Raw genomic sequence first — 17,878 nt, 5'->3', positions numbered from 1 at the left:
GCTCCCAGGTTCTATCCCACCTGCTGGAAACCCAGGTCCGTCAGCATTGCACTAGCTAGACAATTCATTCAACTTTGGGCAAGCTCCCTGAATTCTTGTTGATGATGCTGAGGCCACTTTGGAGGCCCCTATTGGTATGTGATTTGGCGGGTGACACGCATATTTCTCCTGGAAGATGGACCCACCAGACTATTAAATTCAAATCTGTGAATGGCACATAGGAGTAGTATGATGGAAGGCAGGACCACCACTGTATTTAAGTGCAAATGATTATAATTTAAATGCATTTACTTTGCAGGGATCATGTTGCTTCTGACTTTGTTTTCCTGCCAATTATTTCTCCAAAAGCAAAACCCCCCACACTAGCCATTGTACTAGAGGCATGTAAACGGGAGCTATTCCCATGCATTTCTGGCCAGCTTTATATACCTGTTTTGCTCAAAGCTACTTGATATCCAATTACTCATTAAGAACAAAGCCAGGCTGTTTATTTTTTATTGCACATGTGAATTTTAGGATTAGCAATATCAATATTTAGTCATGGTTAACAGAAAGCAAACATCCGGCCAGTCCTTGTCAGTACGGTGCACTGTGTAGCTAGCTTTCAAGGGTTTGAGTCATAAAACAAACAGAGATACAGTTTATGAGATGAAAGCAAAAATTCAAATGAGGGAGAGGAAGAGATAAGAGTTGGGTATTGTCACAATAGCTAATTGATTGCATACAAGGTTTATTAAGAGCTGGCTCCTTTGCCGTTGAAGTCAATGGTTAAATTCCTACTGACTCCAATGAGAGCGGGGATGAGCTTTTTGCAAAAGCCCATGCAGTCATGCTTATGGTTTTGGAGCTTAGGGGAAGGATCCCAATGGAAATGCCCATTGTTGTATTCACACAGCTAGATACAAAAGGGCAGTCAGTGTGTGATCTTCCTGCTGGCTCCTGACCAGTGGTTTCAGCATTGTCCCCCTGAGCTGTGTTCCCTGTAAGCTGTGTGCTTGTGGGGTCACTTAGAAAAGACTCAAATGCTGCCCAGTTGATTAGCAAGACACCCACAGCTGGGTTTTTGTTTCTACTGGTGGTGCACATTCACACATGCCTCATTGCACATAAAAATTATTCTGTACAGGGATAGAAAAGATTAGAGGGAGCATTGGTCCTGAGTGGGTTAAAGGGAGAAAAGGTAATTCAGTCTCTTGACCAGCTTGCAAAGGGAACTCTCCTCCGTAGACATGGCCAAGTCCGATGCAATGCATGTGGCAATTCTGCCATGTACTTAACTCGCCCCTTCCCTGTGGGACTGAGCTGAGCAAGCTTCTTCGAGCAGGCATTGTCATTTCCTATGGATCTTTGACATATCTTGCATGATGGGGTCTGGCTTGGGTGAGATGCTAGACCACCAATAAATAATAACACGCATTAGCATAAGTCCCAAGTATATTGGGGATTGAGCCTAACTGAGGCTGGAGCATCTGGGGAATGCAGAGTGATAGATTCAAAAGAGGGGCTTGAGGCAAACTGCACAGACTCCTTAGCTCCATCCATGCCCCAATATGTCCACAGTTCCTCTTGCTTGTGTCGGAACACATGACAGTCTTAAATGCATGTATCTCCATAGTGCTCCGGGAAGCAGACACGTGCAGTTATTCCCAGTTTATAAACTGGGAAATGGAAACTTAGAGAGGCTAAGCAACTTGCCCAAGGCCACAAAAGAAGGCTGTGGCAGAGCAAGGACTTAACCCCACATCGTCCTAGCCCCCAAAATAGTGCCCAGACTCTTCTTTCCCACCTTTAGTCCATTTTTTAAGTGCCCTTCTGCTTCCTTCCCTTGTCAGAGACAAAAATATATTCAGCATTTCCCAGTTGGGTGAAGGAACATCTAACGGTCCTCAGTAAATTGTAGTAAAAACAGTCAGGGAGTAGCTGGAAAAGTATCTTATGCTAGGTGATGCAGTCATGTTGGATAAGGGCTAGTTTTGGTTTTGAAACTGGAACTGAACAATCGTGTGTTTTTATTATACATATGTCACTGCTTAAACAATATTAGTATTCATAGTAATCAGAAGGGGAAAAAAATCATAATTCACCTCTCAGTTTCCCAGAATGTTCTCCCTACACTGTCTTCTGCAGCCTGTTCTTTCCTAGGTGAACATTCCCTTTTCTAACTATTAAAAATGTTGATGGAGAATATATTAATAGTAGTTCTGATACTATGGTGATGGATCATACTTTATCATTTATTTTCATCTCTGAATTCCTTTGACTAGACGGGAGTTGTCCCATGACAGATGAGCTGTATGGCCACTTATGTTAATATAGTACAATTTAATGATTTTTTTATTCATTTTCAATACAGTTAATGTTTACTTAGCAGGACATTTGTAGCACAGGGTTATTTGTCACATAGGAAATGACTCCATATGGTAGTGGAGGTTTATGCTTCCAAGCCGCATCAAACTGTTTATGCAAGATTTAAGGGACAATGCTAGTGTTTTGCTAGTTAGTAATAATAATTTCAGTAGACTCCTCTGGGCTTCAGATCAGTGTTTGAATCAGTTCAATTACTGCTACCAAGACCTAAACAAACAGGCATCTAAGGGTATGTTTACACAGCAGCTTTATTTTGGAATAACTGATGTTATTTTGAAATAAAATGCATGTCTACACAGCAAGCCGTTATTTCGAAATAACGTCGAGCTGGAGGACTTGTTACTCCAACTCATGTAACCCTCATTTCGTGAGGCGTACGAGAAGACACGCAACAAAAGCTGAATTAAACTATTTTAACTTCAGCTACACAATTTACATACCTGAAGTTGGATATCTTGCTTCAACTTTTGCCTTGCTGTGTAGATGTACCCCACGACAATATAGTCAGAAGGATTGAGTATAGGAATGGGAGCCAGAAACTGCTGTGCCTTAATATGCTGGATCTGCTAATGACTAGGCCTCATTACTAGGGCCTTACCAAATTCACAGCTATGAAAAACACATCATGGACTGTGAAATCTGGTCTCACCACCATGGAATCTGGCCTTTTGTGTGCTTTTAGTTTATGCTATACTGATTTCATGGGAGAAACCAAAGTTTCCCTAATGGGGGTCCTGACCCAAAAGGGAGTTGCAAGGTGGTCACAAGGTATTTTTGGAGGGATCCTGGTATTGCTGTCCTTACTTCTACACTTTTTTCAGAGCAAGGTGCCTGGAGAGTAGTGGTTGTTGACTCTGAAGGTAGCACCCGCCAGCAGCAGCACAGAAGCAAGGTTGGTAATACCATGCCATGCCAGTCTTACTTCTGTGCTGCTGCTGGCAGTAGCTCTGCCTTCAGAGCTGAGCTCCCAGCCAGCAGTTCTGAAAGCCATGTTGCCATTTCCATCGTGCAGAACTAAGGGTAGCAGTACCACAACCTGCCCCACCCGCACAATTCCATTTTGGGACAGGATCCCTAAAATTTCATATTTATGCAGCTGAAATCATTAAATTTACCAGTTTAAAATCCTGTGATTGTGAAATTGACCAAAATGAGCCATGAATTTGGTAGGGCCCTACTAATAATCTATTTTACAAACCCATACTCCTTTATATAGTCCTTATGCAATTAGTCCCATTGTCTTCAATGCATCTGCTTTTAAATGAATGAGGTTTGCAAGGTTGCAGTTTATGGCATCAGAAATGTAACACCTGAAACTCAGTAGACATATTTAACTTTGTAAAATATGTTCTTGTTGGACTACATATTGGCTGTTTGGAAAATATTTTACTTGATTTCAATAGATGTTTTCCTTGAGTAACTGGCTCACATTGTTCCCACAGGACTACACCAGATCTAAAAGTGCATTGACAGAACTCTGGTAAGTCAATAAAGTTATGCAGATGTATGTTAGTTGACAATCCAGCCCAAAAGTTACATATTCATATTCCTTTCATGAGACAAATATATGTGCACTTTGAAGGGGAGCAGCATTTGCGATCAAGTTTCACCTGTAGTTTGCACGCTGGGATCTGAATGGATCATTCTGTGTTTCCTTTCCTCTCCAGGCAGAGCGTTGTGTTTTACATTTCTGCTGCAGAGAATGTAACAGCTGTAGGCTTGGATCTTGACAAGCAGTCGGAGGAGGAACTAGCAAGTGCAGAATAGTTAGCTTGGAATAGGAACATTAGGAACCATGTAATTTATTAATCGTGTACTCAAAAAATTACACGATTAATTGATAAGGATTAGCACTGCTACTACTCAGTCCTGGCTCATGCCAACACCTGGCATCAACTCCTGCTGTGGCTCTTCTCTGTTGTGTCAACTACACTATTACATCCCTAGCAGGGAATGCCTTTTTGTGTTGATAGGCAAGATCCTAAAAGATTTGGGTCTACCCCTTGCCCATCCTGTACATCCACCAAGCTAACAGAACCGGGGCAGAATGCAGAAAAGGTTCATCTGGCCCATTGATTTTCATGGGAGCACCCTTATCTAAGGAGCACAGAAAGTAGGCCAAAATGTGAATGACCAATCATCTAGGCTTTTTAAAAATGTTATTGAGCAAATTAAAACCACAGGAAAGTTTACTCATCTTAAATGCATGCACATTTCATAGGAAAGGAAGGCTTAGTACCATGGTGAAATAGTTTTCTTTGTAAGTTATTGCTAAAGAATGTGCTACAAATTCCGAAAGGAATTAATTCCCTTCCTCCTTCCCTCTACATCCCCAAGGGGAAAGAATATCAGCTTGCAAGGACCTGATCCTTCAGTCATTAGACAAACACAGCTACTGCTGAAGTCACTGAGTCCTGGGTGCACAAGGAATTCAAAAATCAGTCACTAAATGATTACATTTTCCTTTAATTTTTATCTGCTATTGCATGAATACCAACAGCATCAATATTTACTTCCCTGCTAACCATCAAGAATGTTCAGGCATATGAGTCACTAGTTCTTTTCCAGTTTGTGCTTGTACCACCACTTCCACCCTAGAATGGAACTAGAGATTTATATGTAATCTCAGTTCATGAAATCAATCACTAAGAGCAGGCTGCAAAAAAATAACAGAGCAGGAGATAACATACATCTGTCTCAGCCAATACTCTGACTGCTGTCACTTCTCTGCTTTTAAATTTGCTCGCCAAGCTTGCAGACTGAACCAGAATAAAAATGAATCAGTAAAGCTGGATTTGGTCATGATTTGTTTTATGAAGCACATGCTTTTGTTACTCCAGGTTACAGGGAACATTTTTCCTGCATGCCAAACCAAGATAGATTATTGCCATCCATGCCATTTTATTCACAAGCAGCAACATCTTCTATTATGTCCAACAGGAGGACTACCAGCTGACCAGCCCACATGCTGACTTCAGATATGAGGCTGCTCCCCAAAGGCTGCTGGTTTGAGTCCCAGGTCAGGTTGGTAGTAGTCACAGAGCAGATATCTCTGATGAAAAATAAACAAACTGGAAGGTTTACAGGCCATACTCACTATGGGCACGTCTACACAACAGCGTTATTTTGGAATAACGGATGTTATTCTGAAATAACGTATTGCATGTCTACACAGCAAGCTGTTAATTTGAAATACGTTAAAAATAATGGGCTTCTTACTCCAACTTCTGTAAAGTCCATTGTATGAGGAGTATGGGAAGTCAGAGGAAGACGCCTCTATTTCGAAATAAGTGCTGTGTAGACACGCCCAAATTTGAAATAAGCTACTTCAACTTAAGCTATGCAATTAGCGTAGCTGAAACTGCATAACTAATTTCAAGTTTAGCCCTGCTCTGTAGACGTGCATCCTCCTATAAGTCCAAGAAACGTTCCAAAAACTTGGACTTATAGCAAAACAACTTAAAGTGGGGAATTTTTTTCCTGCAGCTGACTTCCATTTGCACTTTTTTTTTACATGACCTAAAAGCAGGGAATGGGAGGACTTATAACACATCAGTTCCTACAAGTGTCAATGACTTCAGTGTGGAACAGATGTATACCAGGGTGATTTATAGCAGGGACACCCTGTAGTCTAATTTCCAATGGTCTACATAATAAAAATTCACACCGCAATTGCATCATGGTTGGAAGTCTCAGCAGATTGGGGCCACAGAGAAAACAAAAGTGGGAATCAAAAAGTGCTGGTTTCTCTTCACAAATGTTTTTTTTTCTTGGGATTGTCCATTGAAGGACCCCTCAGTTTCTGGGATATTCCCTTTCAGGTGTCATTTCTAAGGGAAGGCCCAGTCCACCAAAATGCTCTCCAGCCATGGATCTGGGTGGCTGAGAGGATGGATATGACCAAGTGGACAGTGACCTATTATAAATGAAGTGACTTCATAACAACGAACTAGAACGCCTGTGGCCCAAAAAGGCATACAGACTGAACTAGAGGTCTGTGATGGGGGTGCCCACACTAAGGAGATAGGCATACAAGAAAACAAACCTAGGAAGTGCCACCCCAGTTAACCTGCTAGGAGAGGGATCGCGTGAGGATTACCTGTTGTGTTACCTCCCTCTGGGGCATCTGGTATCGATCACTGTTGGCAGACAGGATACTGGGCTAGATGGGCCTTTGGTCTGACCCAGTATGGCCGTTCTTATGCTAGGCTTCCTACAGGTAAATGTTTTGTTTCTGCATGATCTTTTTAGCTTCTGCATCATGTCCTAAACAGTATTTCTCAACCAGTGGTACGAGTACCCTTAGGGGTACTCAAGAGAAATCTGGGGGGGGGATGTCAACACAATTGAAATTTGGAGAAAACTGAATTTTTGTTTTAAGTTTTATAGTGCTTGATTATTTTTGTACTTTTTACACCCAAAAATTTAATCGCCTGCCTGACTATGATTAAGTTGTTTAAACAAATGTGTTGCAATGGTAGAAAAAAAATGGGTGTCTGAAAACTGTAGGTACTGGGGTACTTATATTTTTAAAGGGGTACTTTATATGAAAAAGGTTGAGAAACATGGTCCTATAAATCCTCTTCCTGTCGATCTAATCTCAACTCTTTCAAGTGTCACTCTCACTGTCCTTCTTATCAAATATTTCAGGCTCCTGACTGATTCATCCTCCTGCCAATCAGTGTTGGCCCAAAGGCTGCACTTTCTCAAATACGGCCTTCTGACAATACAGGACATACCTGGCACATATCCAGTAGCAGCACAACAGGGGTCGTTCTACCTGAGCATATAGATGCTTGGAAAGCGTGGCAGCAGTTGACTGATTAATACAATTTATTGTTTGCTATTGATTTTGTTTTTCTTTAATAGTCAAATACAGAGCCCCGCTGGAGGATGTAATCTGTCATGGGCTGCTGTGACTCTGTGACCTTCCACAAAGTGTTAAGATTAACCCAGGTCATACAATCATCTCACCTTTCAACACTGGACACCTCATTAGAGAACAGGTAGGCACATTAGACATTTAACTTGCAGGTTCCACTATTTTTGGAAATTAAATAGAATAGTCATCGAGCCCAGTAAGAAAGAGCATGGAACTTGGGGAGAACCTCACTGAACAGCTCAGCAGCCACAGTCTTGCCCAGGATCACAGAAAAACACAGTGGCAGACTCTGCGATAGAACTGACTCTCAGTCCCTGGCTCTAAACATTTGGTTACATTCAGCAGCACTTTGTAGTCTCTCCTCTCTATTGTTATATGTAAATCCTATTGATGAGTCTTACATGTACCTCTAGAGACAGACCAGACCCCTTCTGTGTGCCAGATTAGATGCGCAGTTCCCATCTCTACATAATGTCATTTACACTACAGAATACAAGAAATAGCCCAAAGGGCTAAAATCTGCCCTGATTTACTCTAGTGTGACTTTACATATACTCCCCTGCAGTTCCAGTTACATATACCCTCACTGTGCATTAATGTTTAAATAAATGAGTCCAAGCAAACTGTTTAGAAGACGTTAGTTTAAAGTTAACTTAAACTATGTTTCTTTTATTTTCACTTTTGATTTGAATGAGTGACAAATCCAGCATGTTTTATTTGATTAGTCAATTACCAGCACTAAAGTACAAGTGTATTATCTTGCAATTTACAAGAAAACAGGTGCAAGTAAGGTCATGATAATGGATAGTTCCCAGAATACTGTGCCTCCTTATGTAAGCTGTAAGTGTAACTGAATTGAACTGAACTGGTGAATCCCATAGACTTCAAATCCAAGTCTGGCCCTTCAGGTCTAAGCTCAAGAGAGGTTTCACTAGGATGGGTTTATAAATCAAACTTTAAAAAATGTACAGAGTTGCCTTTAATGAAACTCTTATTTGTTGCTTTATTCCAGTTCTTTTGGAATAGAGGACCCTAAGATATGCCATTTTAGCATGAAACAATGATCAGTCTGTGAATCTATTTTTAATTTTTCCCACCGGGAGAGCAGAATCAAACTATTTTTATACCTGTGAAAATATCTTATTTCTTGTGAATCTTAAATAGCACTGGTTCACTTTTTCCCCCATTCCAAACCTGGATAATTTTGCCATTTTTTGTAAAATGTTCTTAATGTAACATTTTTCAACATTCCCATTTTTTAACTTACTGAATGGAGTTTTTCTTCGTTTTTTGTTTGTTCATGTTTGGGACAAGGAGGGAAGGAGACGGCACACAACCAATTGTGTTGGGATTTTTCCAAAACAGGTGGGGGTGGTGAAGGTGGTGTGTTTTTTTTTTTTTTTAACACCTTTGAAATGTTCAATTTTAGTTTGTTTGTTTTTTCCAAAAAAATGGGGAAAAACACTTCAAGACTCTCAGGGACATTGTGGGGGTGGAAGGAAAGGTTACTTTTTTCCTTCCCATACTCAGAGCTAGTGCAATGAAGTTGCTGGGAGGGCTGTCTAACCCTCTTGCAGAAATCTTTTAACCGGTTGTGAAAGAAAGAACATGCCAAGACCTGAACTTCTAAATGAACTGAGAAAGTACTATTAGTTAAGGAGGAAATGATCCAATACAGCCTACAACCACAGTTGGGCAGGGAGGGAAGAATGGTAACTGTAGAAACGTTTATGCAGCCTGTCTTTTGGCCTTCTGCTGCCTCAGTTTCTTTTCTTCCCAACTAATCACATGCACGGTGCAGGTGTTCTCTCACTAACCTGGCCTTGTTAGGCATCTGAGTTATCTTAGTTAAAAGTTAAAGTTCATCACACCACAAAATTCTCCCACATGGCTTTCCTTGCTGGCTCCAGACACTCAGCCTTGTCTCCAGTGAAGCTTCCATCCTTTTTCCTCCAGCCTTCCTACCTGGCTCATTACCATCTCCCCTCCTACGCTTTCAAACTAGGGGCTATGGAGAATGACAGGGCCTAGACCTCTCACCGATCCTTTCCTAGCTGTTCAACCTACTTGTTAAAGGAGCAAGTCTGCCCAGTGGCACTAATAGCCCTCTCATTTGTAATCACTCGCTCCCAGTTGTGTAACCCTTGTATTGCTTTTCTTCACCTGCGGAGGTGGGTTAAGCCAGGCTGAGATTCGACCCCTCAACAGTAACCAGCCTGGAGCACAAAGACAAATGTGTAAGGGGGGAACGAAGAGACATACTTTTCCCTTAAATACCGTATTCAACAAGGCAATAGTCTCACCAGCAATGTGGTATGTTTTGTTATTTTACTACTGCAGTGCTTGGGCTCCTGGTATTCCTCCATTCCCCCTTAAATTCCCTGAGACAATCTGGTTCAGGGAGTCCCTGCTACTCCTGTCATCCTTTCCCTCATGCTAGAGCTCTGTGTGTCCCTCCCCCATATCCCTGTCTCCACCAACACCATTGCTTGCACTGTCCCCCCACACATTCATGGCCTCCCTATGTGTGCCTCCCTTCTCCCCTCTTCTTCTCCCCCCCCCCCCGCCTCCTTTTTCCGCATGTTGGGGCCTACATTCTGCCCTAGGTCTCTAACCACACTCCCAGGGCCCTGTTTTCCACCGCCCATCTTCATTCTCCCACCTTTGGGTCCCTACTTCCTTCACAACAACCACCCCATCCCTCTGGTGCTTCCCTTGCACAGAATGAATGCTGCTCACTTAGGGTACATCTACACAGTAGCGTGTACCTTGAAATAAGCTATGCAATTTGAGCTATGCAAATTGTGTACAGGCAGTCCCCGGTTAAGTACAAGATAGGGACTGTAGGTTTGTTCTTAAGTTGAATCTGTATGTAAGTCGGAACTGGCATCCAGATTCAGCCGCTGCTGAAACTGATCAGTTTCAACAGCGGCTGAATCTTGACGCCAGTTCCGACTTACATACAGATTCAACTTAAGAACCCCAGGCGTCCCCAAGTCAGCTGCTGCTGAAACTGATCAGCAGCTGATTCTAGGAAGCCTGGGGCAGAGCAACTCTGCCTCGGGCTTCCTGTAGTCAGCCACTGGTCAGTTTCAGCAGCGGCTGACTTGGGGACGCCTGGGGCAGAGCAGCTCGGGTGCTGCTGGGTTGGTCCAGTAGCGCGGCCGCTCCTCGGCGCTACTGGACCAACCCAGCAGTACCCCAGCTGCTCTGCCCCAGGCGTCCTGATTCAGCCGCTGCTGAAACTGATCAGCAGCGGCTGAATCAGGACTCCTGGGGCAGAGCAGCTGGGGTGCTGCCGGGTTGGTCCAGTAGCGCCAAGGAGCGGTGCTGCGGGACCAACCGGCAGCGCCCCACCTGCTCTACCACAGGCTTTGCTCCACGTCTCCCTGGTCTGCTGGGGGGGGGGGGGGCACTAGCTGCGTCCCCCCCCAGCAGACCAGGGAGACGGGGAGCAGCTTTTCTCGCCCCGGAGGAGGCGGGCGGCAGAACCAGACGTCCCGCCGCTCCAGTCCTCCGGGGCGAGAAAATCCCTGTTTGTAACCCGCGTAACTCGGGGACTGCCTGTAGTTTATTTCAAAATATGGCACTGTCTACACAGCACTAATTTCAAAATAAATCTCTATTCCAGCATCTTCCTTAATCCTCATGCAATGAGATTTACAAGAAGCTGGGATAAGAAGTCCATTATTTTGACTAAATTTTGAAATAACGGGAGTGCTATTAAGATGCACAGAATGCTATTTCAGGATAACGTCTGTTATCCTGAAATAGCATTCTGTACAACAGACGTTATCCTGAAATAGCATTCTGTGCATCTTAATAGCACTCCCGTTATTTCGAAATATATTCAAAATAATGGACTCCTTATCCCGGCTTCTTGTAAATCTCATTGCATGAGGATTAAGGAAGATGCCGGAATAGAGATTTATTTTGAAATTAGTGCTACTGTGTAGACATACCTTTTGGATACCTCTACGCTATGGGACAAAGTCAAGTTAAGATATGCAACTTCAGCTACATTCATTGCACTGTTTAAGTGGAAATAGCTCATTTTGGCTTTTGGCGCTGTCTACACAGCAGGAAGTCCAAGAAAGAGCACTCTTCCTTCGACTTCCCTTATTCCTCATAAAATGAGGGTTATAGGAGTCAGAGAAAGAAGTCCTCAAGCTCAACGTTATTTTGATATGTCAAAATCACTGCTTGTTGCGTTATTTCAGAATAATGTCAGTTATTCCAAAATAACAGTGCTGTGTAGATGTACCTTAGTGAGCCATGTTCTATATTTTGTTTTATTCTCATTGTTCAGTGTGTGGCCCTGGGCCTTATTTACAATACACTATTCAAACCTTGCTCTCTGCCCATGTGTGTCATGGCTATATGAAAACTGCAAAAGAATGAGGAGGCAAGAATCTTTGGGTTCCATTCCATGTTCGGGAGGGGAATGTGTTCTACTGGGGGCATCAAGGCTGGATATGTCCAGGGAGGGTGGAAACTTTGGAGATTTTAGCCGCTAAATTCTATTGAGCATGGGACCACTGATTTTTCAAATATTTGGGAGTTCTTGCTAGCAGTCCCAGTATCCACTCGCTGCCCCTCTTTTGTCCCAGAAACCTGTTTTGCAATGTTTTAAGCTGTACAGGCAGACACTCAGGGCCGACTTATCCATTAGGCACAGTAGGCACAGTGCCTAGGGCCCATAATACTTTTAGGGGCCCATGAAAATGTTTTAATTTTTTTCCTCACATCAGAAAAAAAAATGACTTTTAGGGCCCAGGAAAATCTATTAAATTTTGCCTAAAACAGAAAAAAAATGTTGAAGTATTTAAAGTTATATCAAAAATAATTTTTAATATTTTTTTTAAATGGAGGAAGGGGCCACGAAGGCAAAAGTGGCTAGGGCCCACCAGAGTCATAATGCGGCCCTGCAGACACTGTGTTATATTTTGCTTCTGTTACTGTTTGGTGTCCTTTTTATTCATTTCTGCCTTGTTATGGAGCAGCTCCACTTTACTCACCTCACTGATTCCGATGCACACTTAGCACCAACCTTAATCCCTCCCATTTCATGCCTTTCTTTCTTCTGCAATGAACATTGTCAAAACCTTCAAAAGAGCAGACTGGCAAAACTCACTGTGATTTGCCAAATCAAACTACTCTAACTGGCCATAAAATATTCATATTTCTGTGGCAGAGATACACATATGATATATTTAACTTATGGATTACTACATAATATTTTCTAATTAAGGAGTCCGAGTCTGCCTACAAATCAAGTCTTTTTTAAAAATTATATATAAATAAAATGTTAACATTCTTGTTTTTGTTACTAATGCTACTTTGGATTACAGCTGGAAGACTTTTTACATTTAGTTTATTTTTTACCAGTGTGATCCTGTTTGTTTACTTTTTGCATTTTTCATATATTTAGCGATGTAAATAGAAAAGTCAGTTTCTCTACTGATTCTAGTTAATTTCTAGTCAGTTTCAATTTCATCTTCCCCTATATTAGGACAATATGACATTCTTTGGGATGCAAACTCTTTAGGCAGCTGTTTATTTCTCTAAAAAAAAAAAAAATTTCTGGAAACACTTCTATTTCCACTAGGATCTGTTCAGTCTTGTTTTTATGAAGCCCAAATTTGGAGTGTCATTTTTGAGTCAGCACTTTTCTTTCATGCTGGAATGAATAAGATCCAATAAATGACATCTCACATGAAGTTAAAATAAATGAACACAATGTGCATGTACTATGCAGACACATTGCCAGTGAAATGCTATATATAAAAATAAATCTATTTCATCTTTGGAACAGGCATTTGGCTCTATTTTATAAGTGAGCAGCATTTAGGTGAATTGCTAAAAATCAAAGTTTTGTGAAAAGAACGTTTTCAGAATCAGAACAGGTATTTTGGACCAAAACACAGAACATTAGTTAACAGGCAGCAGGCTTAAAAGAAACAAAAGGAAGTATTTCTTCACACAATGGACAGTCAAGCTGTGGAACTCTTTGCCAGAAGATGCTGTGAAGGCTAAGATTGCAACAGGGTTAAGAAAAAAGAAAAAGAAAGCCTACACAAAGTCATGGTTGATAGATCCATCAGTGGTGATTAGCCAGAATGGGCAGGAATGGTGACCCTTGCTAGAACAGGGAGGCAAGATCAAATCAGTATCTTAGATGCCTATATACAAATGCGAGAAGTATGGGTAATAAGCAGGAAGAACTGGAATTGCTAACCAATAAATACAACTATGATATCATTGGTATTACAGATACCTGGTGGGATGGGACGCATGATTGGAATGTTGGTATGGAAGGGTACGGCTTGCTCAGGAAGGACAGACAGGGAAAAAAGGGAGGAGGGGTTTTATGGAGTACTGTGTCCAGTTCTGGGCGCCACATTTCAAGAAAGATGTGGAGAAATTGGAAAGGGTAAAGAGAAGAGCGACAAGAATGATTAAAGGTCTAGAGAACATGACCTATGAAGCCAGGCTTCATGAACTGGGCTTGTTTAGTTTGGAAAAAAGATTAAGGGGGGACATGATAGCGGTTTTCAAATATCTAAAAGGGTGTCACAAGGAGGAAGGAGAAAATTTGTTCCTCTTGGTTTCTGAGGACAGGACAAGGAGTAATGGGCTTAAAGTGCAGCAGGGGAGGTTTAGATTGGACATTAGGAAAAAATTCCTAACTGTCAGGGTGGTCAAATATTGGAATAAATTGCCAAGGGAGGTGGTGGAATCTCCCTCTCTGGAGATATTTAAGAACAGGTTAGATAGACATCTGTCAGGGATGGTGTAGACGGAGCTTGGTCCTGCCTTGAGGGCGGGGAGCTGGACTCGATGACCTCTTGAGGTCCCTTCCAGTCCTATTATTCTATGATTCTAAGATGGCATAGTTGTCAGCTCCCTTGGTACCATTATAATACTTTACATTTATAAAGTTCTGTAACTCTTCTTCCTTTTTTATGAGGCCTGCTGGACATTGGTTGTGAGAAGAACTACTAGGTTAGACTCAACTCCAGCAAAACATTAAGAACATGCTTAACTTTAAACATGTGAATACTCCTTTGAAGTCAGTGGGGCTACTTATTTATATGTGAAAGGTAAGCAACCGCTTAAGTGTGTGCTAGCACAGGGGCCTTAATTCACAACACAGATGGTAGAACTATGATGGTCAGCTCTATGAAGCTATACTGATAAGACATCCTGGAACCCAATCTTCTGCCTAGCTAAGGCCCGGTCTACACTGTGGGAAGAAGGTCTTCTTAAAATACTTAACTCCAGCTACATAAATAACGAAGCTGGAGATGATGTACCTTAAGCTGAGCTTGGTATCATCTCCATTGCGGGAGGTCAATGGGAGAAACGCTCCCATCGACTTGCCTTATTCCTTGCAACAGCAAGAAGGATCAGCAGCCATGGTTGTGTCCCCAGTGTTCAATTTAGTGGATTTTTACTGGACTCATTAAATCAAACCCCGGAAGATGATCGCCAGAGTGTCAATTCTCTGGTAAGTGGAGACAGTAAGTGAAGACGTGGCCTAAGTTACACCCATCTCTATTCATATCAAAGTGCATCTACAAGCAGGAGTGGCCCGAGGCCAGCTGCAGCAGCTGGCACCCTAGGTGGAACGTGCGATTGACGCCCCCGCCTGCACGGCCGTCACTGGACTGATGTAATCAGCGGGAGCCCCGGGCATCCCTGTGACATCATCATCAAGCGCCCCAGGCAGCAGCCAAGTCCGCTTATAGCCACGGGCCGCCCTTGTCTACAAGTAACCAACTGTGACAATCAGCCATTATCCGAAAACCCACCCTTTATAGCAAAAACTTTCTTCTGAAAAGTTTATACCAAATCAGGCATCTACCTTCAAATAAGTTCACAGATCACTAGCTGATTTTATGTGCATAACATGATAAATATTCCCCCTCCGACCCTCATCTATTCTAGATCCCATGTTGAATCATTCCTTAAGTAAAACACTGATCTACAAGACAGCTCTTTTCCATTCCATAAAACATTGTGATTTGCTAATCGTACAGCTATTTAAAACAGTCACTCCCAGGACCTGTACCTGAGCTTGGAGCCTATAATTTATAATCTACCCACCCACACACATACATTGAAATCAGATTACTGTTCCCACAGAAAATAAATGAGCTGTAACACAAGTCCCAACATTGTTCCAAACTGTGATAAAATAATAAAAGGAAAGGTATAAGGTGGTTTGATACAGTTACAGGGTGGAACAGGATAGCTGCTAGATTGTCCTCCACAGGCCAAAAGAGCTTAACATATATATGCAAAGATATGGAATAGCAAGCACTTATTTTGATCACACCTATTACATTTTACAAACCAGCCTCTGTTCTTATATAAATGTGCTTATCTATTCCAAAAGCTGTAACAAAGCGTTTTGATTAATGGGAGCGGAGCGATTTGAAAAATTCGGTATGAAATATTTCCCTGTCAGAAAATTAATCTAAAAATCAAACACTCTGTGGGGGAGGAGGGAATCAATTTTGGGAGAATTATCCGTTAGAAAAAAATCAAAAGAAAATGTTTTCTTAGGGGCTGACATTAAAGTCTGTGTCTACTTGAGCCACTGTACTGTTCGGGGCCAGTGACAGCAGGATGCCATAGGGGGCAGTTGCCCCAGGGCCTAGTGATTTTCAAGGACCTGTGCATGGGGCCGCCACTGTTGTTACCATAGCAGCAGTGGCAGATGGCGCCCTAGGCTCTTTAAATCACTGCCAGGGTCCCACACAGCATGGTCCAGGTGGCATTGAGACCTGGCTGGGGGTGGTTAGCTTTTAGCCCCACCCTTTCTACCTGAGGCTCACCCCTTTCCAGGGGGTTGGAACTAAGCCCCCACACATGCACATCGCCCAGGATCTGGTGCAGTCTGCTGCCAGATATGGTGGTGCCTAATGGTAATTATAGTTCTGGGTTCCTTGCACCCCAGTTCTTCCCCGTGGGCCTTGTTCTTTTGCTGGACTACATCTCCCATGATGTCCCACAATGCACTGCAGCAGAAAACATGGTGCATTTCTAGTTATCTCTCTATGTGTAGCTATTTTGACCTTTTGCCCTGATGTGGGGTGGAAATGAATACCCAAGCGCTGGGATTTTTTTCACAGGATAGAAATTCCAAAAGGGAAGTGGCTAACTGCAAGCTCAATTCTGATACATCCTGAAAAAATGAGCTGAGAGGCATCTGGGCATCACCTCTCCAGCAATATTTGTGTTAAGGACTTCAGCACTGTAATATCTGAGCACTTCAGACAACATTAATTAACCTATCCTTGCTACAACCCTGTTAGGTAACACAGCTTTCTTATCCCCATTTTACAGAAAGGGAACTGAATTTCAAAACAACTTGCCTGAGGAAACATGGCAAGTCTGTGACTGTGCCAGGAAGTGAGCCTAGGTCACCCGAGTCCTAATTCAGTGCCTCTCTCTCCTCCTTTTCCCTTTTTCAATGGGCAGATTAGACTTCTCCCTCTTCCAATAGCCCGTGTTGGCCTTTCTCTAAAATAATCTCTTGGACACACAATCACAGACTATCCCAGTCACACTAAACAACAAGGTTTCTTGGCCCATGGGCAGCCAACTGAGATTCCAGAGGTGGAGTGCTGGATCAATTCCCAATCCCACTCTTGCTCCAGGTTAGCTGTCAGCACATAGAGCCAAGCCCCTGGGGAAAAGGAGTGTTCTGTATTGCTCAACCAACAATGATTGCTCTAGATTATTTTATAAGTGATGTTAATACATTCCAAGGGTGAACTATCCAATCTTCCTTAGCTTGAGGGACAGCACCTAAAACACTGGGCCTTGCTTGAGAGTGCTGGAGGATTGGAGAGCCTCCTTGATGAAGGGGGAAAGGGAGACTAGTTTATAGCCACATACGCTCTGTGTTTGAGTGCATGTATATTCAATGCCCAGTTGTCGTGTTTGGGAGTCAAACAAAACTGCAGTGTGACATACCAACCTTCCTGGAAGACCTGAGACTGAAGGTGTCTTCCCATACCAAAATTACACAGAAACCTACTGGGAAACAGACACTTTCAGACCTGCATATGTTTGTGCCCTCACGTTTGTTCACTGGCCCTCACATTTGTGCCATCTGAAAACTGCTCTGCAGTCTGGGGACACAGTTGTCACGCTCTACTTGTTGACACAGAGCTGATAGCGGCCACTCATATTATTATTGTCTGTTCAAATGATACACCACTCCCCAATCTGTATGTGTTAGTGTCTATAGTTCTGCTAGACCTCTGACAAAATGCTATTAGTATTAAATCTCTTTAGAGAACTACGACAGGTGAAACCAAATGTCTTTTATCTCTGGCTGATTGATACCCCATTTTCAGACAGGAATAACATGTTGCACCATTTCAAAGGTCTGCTTGTGTTCACAGGAGTCACTCCTGTGACTCAGGGTTTGACACCAGAGCTGATCTCCAACCATTCTGTGGCTCTGGCAGCTCTCACATTCTGGGACAAGAGTACTACTGGCTCTTTACCATGGATGGATGATCCATGCTGCCAGGGAACCAAAAATTATGTCCTTACAGAGTGGAAGCACGAGTGAGAAACAGCATCTCTCACTCTAAATAAGTTCAGGAG

At 42.6% G+C, this 17,878-nt stretch overlaps 1 long non-coding RNA gene across 1 annotated transcript in view; it reads left to right on the top strand.

Moving 5' to 3' along the window:
* Window positions 1-6,052, top strand: part of LOC142826937 (uncharacterized) — a 36,345-nt gene extending 30,293 nt beyond the window's left edge. Inside the window, exons 2-3 of the long non-coding RNA XR_012901219.1 lie at window positions 3,810-3,847; window positions 5,308-6,052. This is a non-coding gene — a long non-coding RNA (uncharacterized LOC142826937). The remainder of the gene's footprint in view (window positions 1-3,809; window positions 3,848-5,307) is intronic.
* The last annotated feature ends 11,826 nt before the right edge of the window (window positions 6,053-17,878 follow it).

Source organism: Pelodiscus sinensis, chromosome 2, assembly GCF_049634645.1.
Source record: "Pelodiscus sinensis isolate JC-2024 chromosome 2, ASM4963464v1, whole genome shotgun sequence".
NCBI classification, from domain to species: Eukaryota; Metazoa; Chordata; order Testudines; family Trionychidae; genus Pelodiscus; species Pelodiscus sinensis.
The sequence above is the reverse complement of the archived record's forward strand: the minus strand, read 5'-3'. Positions and strand labels throughout refer to the sequence as shown.